General features: G+C 44.1%; 1 long non-coding RNA gene across 2 annotated transcripts in view; it reads left to right on the forward strand.

Annotated features, from left to right (window-relative positions):
• LOC116854405 overlaps positions 1 to 18,885 on the forward strand; it is a 357,409-nt gene that overhangs the window by 140,560 nt on the left and 197,964 nt on the right. Inside the window, exon 1 of one of the 2 annotated variants that reach the window (XR_004380154.1) lies at positions 12,839 to 12,934. The exons of the other annotated variant lie outside the window; for it this stretch is intronic. This is a non-coding gene — a long non-coding RNA (uncharacterized LOC116854405). Of the gene's footprint in view, positions 1 to 12,838; positions 12,935 to 18,885 lie in introns of those variants that run through there. 2 annotated transcript variants of the gene reach the window in all.

Genomic DNA, 18,885 nt, shown 5'->3' on the forward strand with positions numbered 1-18,885 from the left:
TTGTGTCTTCTGCTGCCTTGTGGCCTTGTGCTTCCTTCCTTCTCCATGTGCCTCTCTGCTTCTACCTCATCTCCTCTCTTCTGTCCGTCTGTCTGTATAGCCAGCCAGCTATCCATCTGTCACCCATCTCTCATCTCTCTACATCCATCTCTCCTCTAATTTCAAGTCGGTCTTCCTAAGACAGAAGACCAGGGTGGCATCTTAGCTTTGGTCCCCTGGAGACAGGCTCTCAGATGAAGACTTGCCTCCAGGAATTTCGTGGGGAGAGCTTCGAGGCTTAGCACCAGGGAGGGGTGAGGAGGAACGGACTGGGCAGGGGAGAAGTTGAGAAGTACTGCGGTCTCAACAAAGGACCCAGTGACCCCATGACACACTCTGGAGCTGTGCAGAGTCGTTCCCTTTGGACAGACGAGTTAGGTATTTTTTAAATATTGTGTTTATTTGTGTGGGGGGGAGGGAGGAACAGAGGGAGAGGGACAAGTGGACTTTGCGCTGAGTGCGAAGCCCAGCTCCATGTCACGACTCTGAGATCATGACCTGAGTGGAAATCAAGAGCAGACACTGAACCAAGTGAGCCACCCAGAGGCCCCACTAGTTGAGCCTTTATACCTGAACACTGAGCCGTCACTGGCTGTGGGGTGCCCTTGGCATGGGGGTGGCAGGGCGTGACCTTGGGTGGGGTGGCTTCCTTCCACTGACTATTCCCAGAGAGAGTTAGCTACTGGACCTCCCAACTGCGGGGGGGTGGGGGGAGGAGGGCCTCTGTCCTGAAGGGGGGGGTCTGCAGCCTCTAGTGATGAGGCACTCTCCAGAGTACAGCAACCCCAGGGGCCACCCCAGCTGCCCCTCGTCTCCCCCGTTGCATCTTAGAGGGGCTCTGTTGGTCCTACGTGCTAATTCCTGGTCCAGCCAGGTGTGGCTGAGATGACTCAGAAGGGGCTCCTTAAGGTCTTGAAGCATCCTGGCTTTTCGGCATAAAGCCTCTCCAATTTCTTAGCCTCCGGGAGAATTCCTGTGTTCCAGCTCATTCCTACTATTTAGGACTTGCTGACTCAGCTGTTACAAGCCGAGACTGGAAGAGACTCTGAAGCTGATCCCCAAACAGCATGATTACTTCCTCTCTGCTCTCCCAGCAATGCCCCTGGATGTCATCTGACCCCAAAGTCCGGCGACTGGACCCTGGGGGAAGTGTCCCAAGGGCGCAGGTCCGTCCGTACAGAGCCACAGCGGTCCCTTTCTTGCCAGCCAGACCGCCATTTCCAATTCCCGAATTCCTCTGAAGTTTTCTCGTGGACAGTTGTGTTTCTTCTGCTTGGTCTAGGTCTCTCTTTCCTCTCTAGCAATTTCTCTCCCTGAAGTTGAAACAGACATGGAGACACACATATGCTCCCAGATACGCAATATAGCCCCGTCACTCAAACCGCCCTCCCTCGACACTGCAGCTCAGCTACGGTAGGCCTCCCGCCCTCTCCTTCCCCCTAACTGATTTCCCAATTCAGCCTCCTGGGATGGTGCTTTGGCTGGCTTTCCAAGTTCAGCCTCTCAACCTTAATTTAATGCTTCTCGGGTGGTGAGAACTTATGCTTCCCGCCTACTAGTTGGCACCTGGCTGATTTTCCTATCCTGCAGACTCGCGTTCATTAATGTTGAACCTTCGTGCGTTGCACCTGGGTTCTCAAAAGTGAGGCGGTGCCCGGTCCCGAAGGGACACCTTTCACCTGCCAGTGTGTCAGCCTTTGGAGGGGTCCAGTGGTGGCTCGACCCTTCGTGGCTCGAGCCATAGGCTCGGCTCTGTTAAACCCAGGAGTCCAAGGACCCCGGCCGGGGAAAGCTGGCAGATGCTAAAAGCGGACCGGGTGATTCAGAATTTCATCAGCTTCGCCAGTCAGCCTGGTGTGAGGTCTTGGAGTAAAATTTTCCCACCTTCTTTTCCCAAGATTGAGCCAGAATCTATTCTTGGAGCAGATCACTTTTCAGCACCAAGTCGACAAATGTTTATGGTTGGCTTTTCACACATCCTTGCTGGACAGGAGACAATTTTTGTTAGAATTAAAATTTAAATACAGGGTTAGGATAACCCGGAGCACCTCAGGAGGGCTGGCTCTGGCTGCTCAGCGAGTGACATGGGGGGGTCGTGTTTTCTCTTCTCTACATCATTTCCTCAACCTTCCTCTTTCTCACTGACATCGACTGTTCACAGTGAGTAAGCCCAGTCACCTTAAGGAAGCCCAATGTCCCAGGCCTCACCAGCTTGGTGGCACAAATAAGGTCACTGAAACATAAATACCCAGGTGATACAGGCATGCAGGTTTTCCTCCTGCGGGACCCCCATAGGAGTCCCCCAGGGATGTCTCATGTGTATGAGAAGCAGTTCCACTCAGATTCCATTGTCTGAGTCTTTTCTGGAAAGGTACCCCTGTGAGGCATGTGAGGGCCCCAGCTCTGTGCTGTCCTGTTGCTGGGGCCTTTCATGACAAGTTTGGGTCTCCACAGTGCTCCCGGGTGCAGCGGGCCCCTGGGGTTCTTTCATAAATGTGCCACAATTCCTACAGTGAGCTGCTGTTGGGTCCTTCTGCTGCCATAGAAAAAACATCCCTCTGCCCAGCCTTGCATTGAACTTGGCCACCAGGCGCCCAAGAGCAGTCGTCCTTGTGCCCAGAGCCTCTAAGACAAGCACCAGTTTCCCTTTACCCATCAAGGCTCAAGCCATCGAGACAGAGATCTAGGTATCACTTCTCATGTCTCAAAGCTCATGAGAACTTTACTAAAAGGAGCACTGGGCCTCTGGACTTTTCTCTTCTATGCTCAAGGCTTAGAAGGCCCTGCATTCCTGTCCGAAAGGGGAAAAGGGGGCACCACGGAACAGCTGCTAAAAATCAGATTTAGTGATTTACACTCAGGAACATCCATCAATCAAGCTCTCCAAGCTGTTTTTCCAGTGATGTGGTAGAAGCCACACGTGGTGGAGGGAAGGGAGTTAGTTCGTGCCAAATGAACCGCAGCAAAAATGATGACATCACAGACAATAATAAAATAATCAAGCAGCGGCAGATGGAAAGGAAGAACTACAGTTCTGCCAGGGAACTGTTAGCTACGTGAATTGTTTTGGGTCTTCGCTGGTCAAAACCAAACCCCATTCTGCTGGCCAAAGAGTAACGATGATGTTTATATTGACGATGATGACGATGGTGATGGTGATGATGATTTTTTTAGCCAGAAACATTACCCAATCAATCCTCCTGTCAAGCAAAATGGTCTTTCTGAGAGCATGGGGGCAGGGCAGAAATTTCAAAGCATCGCCCTCCGCAGGCATCAAAGAGCACTGTTTTTCACTGACACGGCATAAATCAGAACCAGGGAATCGGATGGATTTTTCTTTCGCGTTTTACTTCCCTTTATTAATGGAAGCTTTTAGAAATCTGTTTATATTTTTTACTTTCACAAAATCACAATTTTTCACACAAAGGGAGCAGATGGTACTGAAAGTTGGAGATTGAGCCGGACTGCGTCTCCCCTAACTGGCACCAACAGAGCCTTGTTTTGGATGTAAAAGGACTCGAATCTAATTGCGGGGTTGGTTTTTCCAATTTTGTTTAACTATGTGTTTCTTTGTCTGGGTCTTTCCCCCTCAAATTTAATCCTTCTCCTTGAGCTCCTGTCAGATCGATATCTAGGTAGAGTCACAGAGACTGAGTTTTAAGACGGTGGTTTTCCTGCAGTGGGGTCTCTAAGACCCAAAGTGTCTCTACATCCGTAGCCCCCTTTGGAGCCTCCTCTTGGAGGCTCCACCATATTTGGTGTCATGACCAGGTGACTGGGTAGAGATTGGCACTTGAGCTAAGTGCAGCCGACAAGGTGGCTTCGTGTGAGAATCCTGTCTCTATACAGGATTATGATTAATTAGCCGAATTAGATTCTCTTTCTGAGAGATTTGAATAGGACATATGCTCGGAGGGAGTCGGATGTAAGTTCAAGTAAGTAGGAACCTTGTCTCTTCTGTACTGATTTATGACCATTGTCTATCACAGTATATGGTGTGGCTACACAATGAGTATTTGATAACTAAATCAAATTCACAGACCCTTTATATAGAAGTGTTTTAGGGGGTGTTATACATAAACAATGAATCATGGAACACTACATCAAAAACTAATGATGCACTGTGTGGTGACTGACATAGCATAATAAGATTTAAAAAATAAAAAATAAAAATGAACCTGTGTCCATCTCTCTGTATTTTACTTTTTTTCTCCCGACTTTGGGGACCTAGGTTCCCCACCCCCCCTCCAGCCCCTAGCCTTTCATGAATATTTTAAATAGATTTTTTTAGAGCAGTTTTAGCCTCACAGCAATCATGAGCAGAAGATACAGAGATTCCCCATATATTCCCTCCCCTACCCCTCATCCCCCACAGACTCCTCTACTGTCAAAATTCTGCACCAGAGTGCTACATTTATTACAACTGATGACCCTACATCGACACCATATCATCACTCCAAATCCATAGTTTACATCAGAATTCACTTTTGTTGCTCTACATTCTATGTGTTTGGATAAATGTGCAATGACATGTGTTGCCATTATAGTATCTCACAGAACAGTTTCACTGCCCTAAAAACCCTCTGTGCTTTACCCATTTATCCTTTCCTCCACCCCAACTTCTAGCAGCCACTTTTACTATCTTTTGCTGTCTTGGTTGTTTTGCCTTTTACAGAATGTCATATAGTTGGAATCTTACAGAAGGTTGCCTTTTCAGACTGGCTTCTTTCATTTAGCAAAAGAGCATTTAAGAGTCCTCCATGTGTTTTCATGGCTTGATCGCTCATTTCTTTTTAGCACTGGATAATGGTCTATTGTCTGGATGTACTATAGGTTATGTATCCATTCACCTATTAAAGGTCATCTTGGTTATTTCCAAGTTTGGGCAATTATGAATAACACTGCTGTAAACTTCTGTGTGCAGGTTTCTGTGTAGACATAAGTTTTCAACTCCTTTGAGTAAATACCAAGGATTGCTGGATTGTATGATAAGAGTGTGCTTAGTTTTGTGAGAAAATGCCAAGCTGTCTTCCAAAATGACTGTACAATTTTGCGCTCTTGCCAGCAATGAATGAGAGTTCCTGTTGCTCCACATCCTCCCCAACATTTGGTGTTGGCATTGTTTTGGATTTTGGCCCTGTTAATAGGTGTGAAGTGATATCTCATTATTGTTTTCATTTACAGTACGACGTGGAATGTGTTTTTATAATGTGCTTATTTGCCATCTGTCTGTTTTCCTTGGTGAAGTGTCTGTTCAGGTCTTTAGCCCTTTTTTTTTTTAAGATTATTTATTTATTTATTTGACAGACAGAGATCATAAGTAGGCAGAGAGAGGGGGAAGCTGGCTCCCTGCTGAGCAGAGAGCCAGATGTGGGGCTTGATCCCAGGACCCTGGGATCATGACCCGAGCGGAAGGCAGAGGCTTTAACCCACTGAGCCACCCAGGCGCCCCTAGCCCATTTTTAAATCACTATTTGCTTCTTGTTCAGTTTTGGGAGTTCTTTGTATGTTTTAGATAATTGTATTTTATTAGATATGTCTTTTGCCAATTTTTCCTCAACTTGTGGCTTGTTTTTTTATTCTCTCAATTATTCTTCCTTTTTATGACTCTTTTGCTTTGACGGGCAGTTGGGTTTTAAGATTCTGGAGGCATCTGCCTGAGTTTGAGTCTTGGTTTTGCCAGTTACTTGGGCAATTAATCATTCCATTCTGACTCTCAATTTCCTTATCTGTGAAATGGAGATAATAGTGCCACCCTATAGAGTTGCTCTGAAGAGTTGGAACTGTCCCCATCTACATGAGTAGCTAGTGCTGCATAAGTGGTGGTAATTATTATTGAGAATTATTATTATTATTATTATTATTTTGCATAAGTCACTAATTTGGTCTTATCTTTCACTGTTCCCTCCTTCCTTCACTCCATTCGAGTCACACTGACTTTCACACTCATGTTAGGGTCTTTTTCTTTTTATTTCCTCCTCCTAAGTATTTTTCCCCCTAATATACTTGCGGCTTGCAGTGCCATCTCATTATTCAGGATTTTTGTCAGTCATAAACAGAAGCAGTCCCAAGGAAATGAGGTTTCCTATTTTTTGTAGGACCTGAACCCATTGCTGCTAGGTGTCCCAGAGGGAGAGGGGAATATGGAGGAGCAATGGGGTGGGAAGGAGAGACCCCCCAGAGACTGGGAGGGAGAGGGAATCCTAGGTTCAGTGAGCTGCGGGCACTGGGCCCTGCCCTCTCGGAGTGCTTTTGGGAGATGACAAGACCTCAGGGAGACTGGGTGCCTTTAGCCTGCTAAGGATCCTTGGTCCCTAAGACCACAAAACCCCTAGAATTGAAGGCATCAGTTCTAGGAAAGGCATCATTAGGCTGAAGCAGATGGGATCATGTTTGGGGAGATGCTCTTTAATGCTTGCTGCAACATGAAATTAGATTCTCTGTATCACCCTTGCATAACAGAGGCTAAACTTCCTGCCAGTTCATGTGGTTGGGGCCTCGGAGTCAGAGGGAAATCAACTAGTGTCAGTTTATAACTACAAAATATAGAAAGTGATTTTTTTTTCTCACTTCTGAGTTTGGGCTTATGAATGCCATATAAAATAAATCTATTCCCTAGTGCATCCCTCCCTGTTGTAGCTTGAGAGAATTCAGTTCCTGGTAAAGCTGGCTTTTGGACCCCTTTCAGCTCTCCCTTTCCCTGACTCTTCCCTCTTTTCCTGCCTCACCCACTCCCATAATTCTTCAGGTATTGGATGTAAGCTCCTTTCTTAGATCATGCTTTCTTTTTTTCTAAGTGCAAGCTTAAAAAACATGTGTTATCAAGATGCAAATTTTTGAAAGTTCTATCTATTTCAACCCTTACCTAAAAGCTGTTTTTGCAAAAATGAGTTAGGTGGGGTTTTTCCTTGTTAGGAAAAAAAAGTGAAGAACAATATACCACAGTCGTTTCCGGCACGCTACCCTGCTTCTAGCTGTAAAGGAAGTTACAAATTATATCTCAACGTACAGGGATGTTAGAAAAACTGCTTTGGGAACACTGCAGTTTGGGATTGGTTTGGCTTTGTTTGTGTTTTCAGACTGTGCCTTTGCATTGATCACCTGCCTGGCGCTAGGCTTGGTTGCTGTGGTATCAGGACACATTTGTTCAGAAGGTAGCAGTCATTACTGCTGGTCAGCACAGATCTCTGGTTCTCCTCACTGAGGGCGACATGGTTGGAATAGTCTTCCTGGCCTCTGGTGGTTGGGTAAGACCTGCTAAGTCATTCCGACCCATGAGTGATGAGTGGAAGTGATGTGTGGCACTTCTGGTGAAAGTGTTTAGTCTGAGACCCTCCAGAGGTCTTCCCTCTGCTTGGCAGAGCAGTCATCAATATTTTAGATGGTGGCTACTCCATCAGCCTGCCCCGAGTTAATGAAGGTTAGCAGAGTCTCCCCTAGCAAACTATGGGATGGACTTTGAGCAAGAAATAAACTTTTGTTGTTTTAAGTGACTGAGAGTTGGACATCTTTGTTATCACAGCCTCAACTAGCTTATCCTGACTGATATCCCCGTCAGGCTCTCTAAAGACACAGTTGCCAAACTTTCGAAACCAAAAGAAACATTCAGAACATTGGAACTGGCATATCTTTACAGACAAAATATTTTGCCTTGCAAACATGTCCAGAAGGAAGTAGTTGCTGCTATATTTAGAACATGAAGCAAATGTACTGTTTTGGAGTGTTCAGACAGATAAACATGCTCAAAATCATGTTCAAAATGTTCCACATTTTGCCCGATTGGAAACATTAACAAAGTATAAAAGTTGACAATGTTTCCTTTTGTATGTTGTGTGTACACACAGAGACACACACACACAAAAAGCATGCGATATAGCTAAGAGTTGCTTGGTTGCAGGAAATGGAGAGCATTTGGTCAGATTCGGAGAGGTTAGAGCAACTGTTCAAAATCAAACTCTGGGTGCTGGAGGACACTTAGAGACCCAGATCTTTGGATTCAGTATCACCTATTGTCAATTTAAGCCTTACAGAGTTTTGTGAAACCATGAAGAGCATTTGCAGACTCTCTGCTGTTATCATAATTGATAGAATTTTCACAGAATTTATATACCCATTCCTTGTTAAATTCTCATTGTTTTGCCATCATCTGTTTTATCCCCTTATTTGTTTTGATTATCTATTTTACCCTCCTGGGAAATTTTCATCCCACTGTTATCACATACTTTTTTTAGCATTTTTATTTCTGTAATCTAGTTTCAGGATTTCTTTCTTTCTTTCTTTCTTTCTTTCTTTCTTTCTTTCTTTCTTTCTTTCTTTTTCCTTCCTTCCTTCCTTCCTTCCTTCCTTCCTTGCTTCCTTCCTTCCTTTCTTCCTCCCTTCCTCCCTCCCTCCCTCCCTCCCTCCCTCCCTTTCTTTCTTTCTTTTGGAGAGAGAGGGAAAAGGGGAGTGAGTGTAAGTGGGGGAAGGAGTGGAGAGAGAGTGAGAGAGAGAATCTTAAGCATGCTCCGTGCTCAGCACAGAGCCTGAAATGGCTCAGTCTCACAACCTTGAAATAATAACCTGAGCCAAAATCAAGAGTCAGATGCTTAACTGACTGAGACACCCAGATGCCCTGATTTCAGGATTTCTGTAAAGAATGGATTTAAGAGTTGAGCTGGAAGAAAGTTTGGACTAGAAGTAGATTTTTACAGTATGAGAAAACGCCAGTTGTCCACATCAAGGGATGGGGTGGGAGGCTGCTGATGGAGGTTTTGGGGCAACAAAGTTCTCCCTGCTCCACAACCATCTGCTGGCACCATGACTGTCATCCCAGAGAATCTTTATTCTAAAGGCAGCAAGGTCCCAGCTTTCTTCTGTTTATTCCTTTGAACAAGATGCTCACAAGCTAGCTTTTATATTTTCACAATGAATGGAGAGGATAATAGATCTGGTATCTGATTGGTTAACTGTGACTTTGGACAAGTTGCTTAGCTCCTTTGATGGGAAATAATGATGTGAGTTTATTGAGTTATGAAAATTATGCAAGATCACATCTAGGAATGACTCTTTTAGAGTGATGGCCCAAGAAACACTTAATTCCATTCTTTCCTTATAGTTAATGAGGGGAGCAGTGTAGCTTAGTGCTTAAGTGTGCAAATGCTGACGTCACACAGCAGGGTTCAAATCCTAATTTTTTATTTTTGCCAGTTATGTGTAAATACACAGCCAGACGCTTCTCTGAGCCTCCCTTACTGTGTCTACAAATGAAAGATAACATGGGACCTGATACACTGTTGGAGATTAAATAACATACTGTGTATCCAGCCTTTGGTATGTTTTAAACACTCAAGAAATGGTCATTTTCATCAGCTTTTATTTTTAGATACAAGTTTCTTTCTTTACATCCACTCCTGTGTCTTCCAATACAAGCCTGTAAACCCTGATCTGAAACCTTTAGGCCATATGTGTTTTGGACTCAGGATGTTATGGAAATTGCAAAGATAATGCAGTACACATACCATACACCCCCCCCCACACACACACACATCAGCAGGGTCTGTGGTAGGCACTTCATAATTAGCTTATTACTATGGTGAAATACGTGAATGTTCATGCTGAGTGGGATGTGGGATAAATAAATGTTATAAATAATCTGATGTCAGCTCAAGTCCAGTTCTGCTGCCAAATGAGTTTGTGCCAAAATTAACGAAACCAATTTTGGCTCCCAGAACTTTTTTCGAATTCGTTATCATTTTTTCCCCATTCTGTGCTGGAAGGCTATTTCTATTACCCATTTCTAGTTTAAGCTGTGCCTCTCCTACCTTTCTGTGTTTCTGTTTAATCTTTCAAGGCTTCCTCTGAACTCTTAGCCCTCCTCCCTTGACAGCCTGTGTTTTACTTCTCCCTCTCATCGCTGGCTCTATTCTTTCCCTCCTCTTGGATTGCTCCTTATTTTTCTGGGGTTCACACACTACTGGCATAAAGCCCGCTTTCATTTTCTTTGTATGTGTGTGTGTGTGTGTGTGTGTGTGTGGTTTTTTTTCTGGTACATTCTCTCTAGGTTCTCATTCCCCCTTCCTCTTCTCCTCTGTGGGTTTCAGACAGAGTCTCGCTTCTGTGATCAGCGCTCCTCACCTCTCATCCTGTGTGTCATCTTCTACCTGCTGTTTCCTTTCTGCTTCTTTGTTCATTGCTAGTGGTCCTTGGCGCCCACCCCAACTACCATACCATCATCCTTCTCCTTTAATTCCTTTGTCTCCTCCAGAGATCATTCTTTGTCCACTCCTTATTTTACAATGCCAATAATACCATTATGATAATTTATTGAGTTCTTACTGTGTACTAAGCACTTTACATGGATCGTTAAATTTCATCCTTATAGCACACCATTAGGTGGGGACTCCCTTAATCCTCATATTTCAGATGAGAAAATTCAGGCTAAGAGATAAAGCGACTTGCTCAAGTAGTCAAGGAACAGAAATGGAATTCAAACCCCATTGCATTAAATTTTTGCATTTAATACTTGTTGCATTAAACTAATTCCAAAGCTCATGATTTCAATCACTATGCCTATATTTTCTCCATTACAGTGGATATTACCAGCCCAGTTACTTCATTTATCTTTTCTTTCTAGGTTCTTATGGATTTTTAATGTGACTTACTTCTGCCCGCCTCCTTTTCAGTATGCCATTTAACTTGGGTGGTTTGTCCAGATTTGCCCCTTTCTGAGGTTGGATTCTTGGCTCTTATCTTTTCCTGGTGACACACTGAGTTTATATCATACTTATGGCGGACTACAGGAACAGTCCCAATTTCAAACATTCTCATCCCCACAAACCACTGAAATGTCCCCAAAATTGATGCTGGCCAATGGAAACAGCATCTGCTTTGGCCATCACTGTCTGCATGGCTCAGAACACACCACTCGAAGTCACATCTTGGCAAAATGGCTTCATATCCCAGGCTTTCCAGGGATCTGTGCTCATTATGTTAGTCAGGCTAGGCTCCATCATGCTGCAGTAAAATCAGACCCACGCTTTTGACTTTAACACACCAAGGATGTAGGTCTCTTTCACATCACAGTCAGAGGTGGTTCTGGTGACTCTTTTCTTTCTTTTTTTAAAGATTTTATTTATTTATTTATTTATTTATTTGACACAGAAAGATCACAAGTAGGCAGAGAGGCATGCAGAGCTGGGGGTGGGGGAAGCAGGCTCCCTGCTGAGCCAAGAGCCTGATGCAGGACTTGAACCCAGGATCCTGAGATCATGACCTGAGTGCAAGGCAGAGGCTTTAACCCACTGAGCCACCCAGGCGCCCCATCTGGTGACTCTTTTCTTGACTTCTTGGACAGTGACGTGGAGGTCCAGCCGCAACTCCACCATCCCGAGGTTCTTCCTTTCCAGCCCCTTGGACGGGCAGGGGGTGCGGCCTCATCACAGACTCTAAGGCACTACCATGGTCATTATCATCTTCATTGTTCAGATGGGGCGACACGTTCATTGCCCAGGGTTGCCCAGGCTAGTAATTCCAGACCAACATCACAGCTCCGACTCTTCATTCCACTCCATTTTGGGGACCTACAAATATTTCACTGATGTTTATGTTTCCCGCCTAGATTCACCTGTTCTCAGTAAGTTATTGGAATTTCCCATCTTTTTTTCTTGATAATTCCCACGGAAATTCCAGGGAGCACTCTCATTGGTTGTGCTTGGGTCACGTGCCCATCTTCAAACCAATTGCTGTGCGCCAGACAATGCAGTGTTCCGATTGGTCAGGTGTGTGTCCTGTGACTAGCTGTAGCATGGAGGAACTAGAGTAAAAGGGCGACTTCACCTCTACGATATGTAATGGGAACAGCGGGAAGCTGTTCCCCTAAATAAATCCAGAGTGCTATCACTGGAAGAAAAGGCAGTAGATATCAGGGAGGCACATCAAGATAAGATACAGCTATTTGAACAACTGGGTGAAGAAGGAAATGTAAGGTAGAATTAATGACCAGGGAAATAAACGGATGAGCCCATGACACAGAGCTGACCAATCAGAACACGGCATTGTCTGGGCCATAGTTATTGGTTAGAGGGTGAGCAGGTGGTCCAGTCCCAACCAATGAAAGCCCTCCCCGGAATATATGAATGACCAAAAGATGCCTCTTTTGGGGGAGGATGACGGAGTCGTTCCAAAAGATGAGAAGTGAGTTAAAGAGAAGTTGACAGTCCGATGAAGATAAATTTTGCACATTGCGTAGTTTTGCAATAGGGCTCTTCTTGCTCGGGGTATATTTTCAAGGACCCAGTACCTTTCTGCTGTAGCAATGTTCCTGTCTGCATTTGACTTCTCTCAATCCCTTTGGGGTGGGAGCAGCCTTAGGCTGTCAGCCTGCTTACCCTCACCAACAGAACTCCGTGAAGGGAAACTGGTCTCTTCTTCGACCCCACCCCCATCCCCAATGTTTACACTTCTCCTTAAATTTCCATGGCCCTCCTCTCCTCCTTAGAAAATTCTTTCCCATCAGTGAAGCTGAAAAACAGCCAGGAGGCCCATCAGTGTTCCCTTCCATGGGCATAGTGACTTCTGCAGGACTGGACTTCGTTTATCTCTCCCTGAGTCAACGAGATTTTGTCTATAGGCCTTTCTGCTATGTTCCTCCAGAGAGAGGTAAACTGCCTTTAAGTAATTGCTGAAGAAGGCATAAACCAGGGAAATTTGATTTGAGTATGCAATTTGAATCGGGAAATGCTCGTATAAATAACCAAAGGAGCTGAATGCGGCAGGTTTGTGCTCTATAGATTTTTTTTTTTTTTTTTAAATCTCAGGGTCTTCAGAATAGTTTTGTTGCAACAGCTTAAACCATCCCAGTCCTCTGCACTCTGATCTTCTGCTAGTCTGGCATCATTAACTGCCAGTCTGGAGCTCGGTAAGTTGGCATTGCCTAATTAACCTACGTAGCTGGAAAGGGGAGAAAGACACTTGAACTCCCATACTGTGCTATCATTTAGAGCAGTGACACAGTCTTAAAAACAAAACAAAACAAAACAATTTTCAACTAGGAAGGAGTTTGGGATCATCTAGCACAACTTCACCAATGACGGAATTAGGAGCCACAAAGCGTAAATCATTGGTTGGAGGTCATTGAGGTTTTTGGAAATGTCATGGTTGGATTTTCCTGTAGCAACAAACAATCCCACGTCCCAGAGGTGTGAGTTTCCAGCTTATATTACAGCAGAGTTGCAGGTCACGTATGGCTCTCCTGGGCTGGCCTTGACCTGGCCTTGTTCTGTATGTCTTTCTTCTCAAGGAACAGCCACCCTCTGGGGCATGGGCCTCTCGTGGTGGGTGATGCTTAAAAGGAACCAAACTACAGGAACATGTTTATAGCTCCCATTAGGATCTGGTGTGTGTCCCAACTGCTCACATTCTGTTGGTCAAAAAACAGGCTAAAAGCCTAATGACAGTGAGGTTGGGTGGTACTCTGCCTAGTGGGAAGCATGGCAAGAGAAAGTAGGATTCAAGTCACCGTGGAGAAATAATGCATTCCACTATCAGAAGGTGTCGAAATCCTTAACAGTGCTGGAAGTCTAAGAAGAAATGTGAAAACTGAGAAAGTCTCTGAAGTTTCCTGAATCTGCTTATTCTTGCTATCATGTTACCTATTTTGATTAATAGCTAGAGTCACCCAGTGACATAAGCTCACTGAGCGTTACCCCAGATTCCTTCCTCGTGTCTATGTGTCACATCTAATGATCACCCAAATGCTTTTCATTTCTACTTCCCAAATGTGCCTCAGAAGTCCAGTCTTGCTTCCCACACCCATTTCACAGGTCTCCTGCTTCTGGATTTTTGTCGTTGTTTGTTTGTTTTTCCAATCTGAGCTCTGCACTGTGGCCAGAGCAACTACTCATATCATACCTTGCCTGAAGTCCTTCCACAGATAGAAGAACAAAATGTTATACTTCTTCACGTCACCTGTAGAGATTCCATCCTTGCTACTCCCCAGCCCTGTGTCCAACATTCATTTATCTAAGACTGACCAGCCAGTTTGCTGATTAACCAGATTCACAGGGAGGCAGGACTTGGGACACGCTCTTCCTTCCACGGGGATTTGCTACGTAGGCAAGAGCTAAGGAAGGATGAATGGCAGGTCCCGGGGAGAGACCCAGCCTGGATCACAGATGCTCTGTTTGGAGACGAATGAAGTGAGACCCTGTGCTTCTGTAAGGCTCAGCAACACAATGGACTCCTTGCTTCGCAAGACATGGGACCAATAAATATGACTCATCACCTCCTGCTATGTAAGCCCCATGGAGCAGCCCCAGGACTCTATTGTGTTTTAAGTACGGATCACCCACTCCCAGCTATTGCTGAGTTGACTCTCATGCTGTTTTGATTTTCATTTGGGGTTACCCTGGCTGTCTTTCCTCTCTATCCCTGTGAGTGAGGTGGTGGTTGTACTTAGAATTAGCTCAAAGTTTCAGTCTCTTGAAATGACTCTGTGCCTTTGCTCATGTTCTTTGTGGCTATGATACATTTGACCCTCCAGTCTATCAATCCTTCACCCCTCATTGTGCTCCTACATTTCTGCCTTTGTTAGTCTAGAAATCCCTAGTCAATGTTTTGAGCCTAGTTCATAGCACATCTTCACTGAAAGCTCCATTCTCCTTGGAGAATGATTTATGTCCTCTCCTGAACTCTTATACTGCCCTGCGCATGACCACCTTCATTCATCCAGCCAATTAATAGTTGAGAAGGGTTTACTATGTGCCAGGCATGGCACGAAGCACTGCGAGCAAAACTGTGCATGAGTAGACAAAGCCCCCACCATCGGGACACCCACTGACTAGTGGGAATACAATGTCCAGTGAACCAACAAATGCACCAGATGGTTACCAGTGGAGTGGGTGCTGAGCAGCAAATAAATATGGTGATAAGCTAGAGAGTGACTGGGAGAAGTCACTTAGTAAAGTCAGGAGAAACCTCTTTGAGGAAGTTACTTCAACCGAGGCTTGAAAGATGAGAAGGAACAAGGCTTGGGAATGGATGGAGGAAGAGCAGGTGCAGAAGGCAGGTGCAAGGACAAAGGCTCGCAGGCAAGAGAGGGCTTGATGGGCCTTGAGCACTGCCAGCAATCGGGAGAGCGGGTGGGGCAGAGCACGTGGGAACTTGTTGGCCATATCAGAGATTCTGGCCTCTGGTCTGAAAGCAACAGGAAGACTAGGAAGGGTTTTAAAGAGAGGAATGGTATGATGTGATTCACCATTTTAAAATATCACCCTGGACGTTGTGTGGATATTGTGTGGTTGCAGTGGGAAGCAGACATAGGCAGACAAAAAAAATTATTTTTTTCTCTTAAGAGACATTCTTATTGAGCTTGTATGTTGCCTTGGAGTAGCAGCCATGTGTCTACAAAGGTGTGGGTAGAGTCAAGAGCGATCTTGGTGACAGAATCAACAGGACTAGGGTCTAATAGAAGGATTGGACTCAGGGATGACCCCATAGTGTTTGTCATGAACCACTGGACAGATGGAGAGGCCTTTTACTGAAATGGGGGAACATGGGAGAGGAGCCTGGCATTGGATAAAATGAGAACTCTGTTGGAGACCTAAGAAGTTTGAGACACCCATTAGTGGGCCAAGCTGTCTGTCTCCCACTGGACTGTGGTGTCTCTCCAGTGCTCTTGATGCATAGCGGGTACTCGAAAAGTATTTGTTGAATGGGAGAATCTAAATGATATGCTTAAAAACTACAGATGACTAATGGCTTCTGGAACAACAGACGATCCAAAGTCTGTAGCAGTGGCTAATTAAACCATTCCAATCTGATGTCCAAAATATTGTATGCTAGAGACCCCCCTTCTTTCCCCATTAATTGAACAGGCCCTGTCTTTTTTGCTCTTGTAGTCCATTGTTCTTCAAATGTAATTAGCCCTTGTGTTTTGACAGTAAACGAGACTCCTGTACTTTGATAAATGGCTTGTTTCTGGAAAAAGAGTATTTGTGAATACAAACCCGGTCTTCCTCCCACTTGTCTCCCACCTCTTCCTCTTCCTCCTACTTTAGGCCGCCTTTGGGTTACACCATTAACTTGAGGAAGGCCATGTTTCTCAGGAAAGGATAACAACACAGAAATAACAGTTATTTTTAGACACTTACTACGTGGCAAGCAGATTCATTATATGTTATACAACAATCCTGAAAAGAAAGTTAAAAAAAAATCCTATGTTCCATTTGAGTAAACCAAACAAAGCTCATACAGAGTTAAAATCTCACAGTTACATGGGCTGAGTTGAGATTCAGATGCACCCAGGTTTGTCTGATCTCCAAGCCCATGTCCTTTCTGGGATTCTGGGTCTCCCTTAGACTGTATGTAGATGAACCTTATCGAAGAGCTTCTATGTTCCTCACTTGGTTGTGTATGTGTGTTTTTAAACAACTTAGTAAGGTATAATTCACAGACTATACAATCAACCCATTTAGAGTGTGGCATTCAATGTATCTCACTTATTAATGGAGCAAATGGTATCAGCCCTCACTCTTAGCAAGGAACAATACCCTTGTGGTTGTTTCAAGTTTGTTATCTCCTATGATTTATTCTGGTGTTCTCATCAACCCTCTGACGGTTGGGGGGGGCAAGAATTATCACCTACATCTTACAGGTGAAGAAACTAAAAATGTCACACACAGCATGTGGTCAGCAAATCTGAGTGATGAATCTAAGGTACCCTGACCATCAAGTCAGACCCTTTTGCCTTTACACGATCTGCCGCTTCACAGCTGAATGGCCCTTCTCAGTTGACAAAGATGATTTTTTCATGTCCATGATCTCATTTGGACCCTATGCTGCGACTGATTTGCTGAGATTTTTTTAGAACCATCTGAAAGATCGTCTAAACCAGTTCAGCTGGTTTCCCTTTGTCCTGACCCAGAGAGGGTACTGAATTTCTCAAAACTGTCTGTAGTGACCTCACATACATTAGGATTGCCACTCTCAAAAGAACAGAAAATTACAAGTATTGAGGATACAGAGAAACTGGAAGCCTTGTGCGCTGTTGGTGGGAATGTAAAATAGTGCAGCCATTATAGGAAGCAGTATGGAGTATCCTTAGAAAATTAAAAATAGAACTACCACATGATCAACCGATCCCGCTTCTGGGTATATACCCAAAAGAATTCAAAGCAGGATCTTGACTTTTTTAGATCCCACATGTAAGTGAGATCATATAGTATTTGCTTTTCTGTGTCTGGCTTATTTCACTTAACATAATATCCATGAGGTTCATCCCTGTTGTTGCAAATGGGAAGATCTTTTTTATTCCATTGTATATATTTACTCCATTTTCTTGGAATCTACAAAAGTTGAACTTACAGAGCCAGAGAGTAGACTGGGAGTCTCCAGGTACCGGGGGCTGGGGAGATGGGGGAGATATTGTTCAAAGGGTATAAACTTTGAGTTATAAGAAGAAGGTTTTGAATCTAATTTATAGCATGGTGATTATAATGATTAATACTGTATGGTATACTTTTAATTTGTTAAGAGAGTAGATCGTAAATGTTCTTGCTATACACAAAAAGGGAACCATGCAAGGGGATGGATGGTTAATCAACATGATAGTGATTGTAATTTCACAAGGTATGCATATATTAAATCATCACACTGTACACCCAAAACATATACAGTTTTTATTTGTCAATCAGACCATAAAGCTGGAAAAAATAATACAGCACTAAAAACAAACTTAGGATAAATAAAGCACCAAAATGCAAAAAAAAAAAAGAAAGAAAGAAAGAAAGAAAAGTGGAGGATCTTGAAGACATGTTTGCACATCTATGATCATTGCAGCACTAGTGACAACAGTGAAGGAGTGGAACCAACTCAAATGTCACCAGTAAATGAATGGATAAAGAAAACGTGGTAAACACACAGAATGGAATACTATTCTGCTGTGAAAAAGAATCACGCGCTACAACATGGGTGAAACTGAAGGACGTTATGCTAAGTGAAATAAGCCAGTCTCAAAAGGACATATACAGCATCATTCCACTCATATGGAGCATCTATAGTAGTCAAGATCATAGAAATGGGAAATAGGTAGTTAGTGTTTAGTGAGTATAGAGTTTCAGTTTTGCAAGATGAAAACGTTCTAGAGATCCATTGCAGCAAAGTGAATATACTTAACACTCCTGAACTGTACCCTTACAAATGGCTAAAATGGCAAATTTAATGTTATGCATCTTTTACCAGAATGGGGAAAAAGAACTCTCTTAGGGGGACTTGGGATCTGAACCCATGTCTCTAGGATCCAATAAGGTCAGTGTGAGAGAGAGTGTTGTCTGCATTCTTTTGGCCAGGGCTGTACCTTTGTCTCAGGTTGGCTGTGTCTTTGTTGCTATAGCAACCTTGAGAAGCAAATGGGTGCTTTTGTCAGACCTCAGGGAGAATTAGGTGAGCTGGGTGGACCTACCAGAGAGTGCCCATTCTGAAGTGCTTTATCTCCCTTAGGATAGAGGCACTGTGAGGTAGCCAGCAGTGACAATATTAGTCCCATATGGAGAAACCAAGACTCAACAAGATTCATGGAAGTTCAAGGCCACTTGGGGTATCAGTGATGGAGAGGAATCTAGATCCCAGGAAATCCAGTGCTGCGTCCTGTGTCAGTGAAGTGGGAAGTACAGCACATTTTTAAGATTAGAACTCAAGAAAGAGGTGGAAAACTTGGATTTTCTTATTTTTATGATTTACTCTAAAGAACTTTCTAGAACACTGAAGAGCATAGTTCCACTGAGTTGTCCAGCCCTGACCCCTGATCCCAGTGTTGATTAGTGACCTCAAACTTGGGCTCCCTTGCAGGCTGCTAGACCACCAGATGCATAG

Source organism: Lontra canadensis, unplaced genomic scaffold (assembly GCF_010015895.1).
Source record: "Lontra canadensis isolate GAN:19392208 unplaced genomic scaffold, GSC_riverotter_1.0 scaffold91, whole genome shotgun sequence".
Classification (NCBI taxonomy): domain Eukaryota; kingdom Metazoa; phylum Chordata; class Mammalia; order Carnivora; family Mustelidae; genus Lontra; species Lontra canadensis.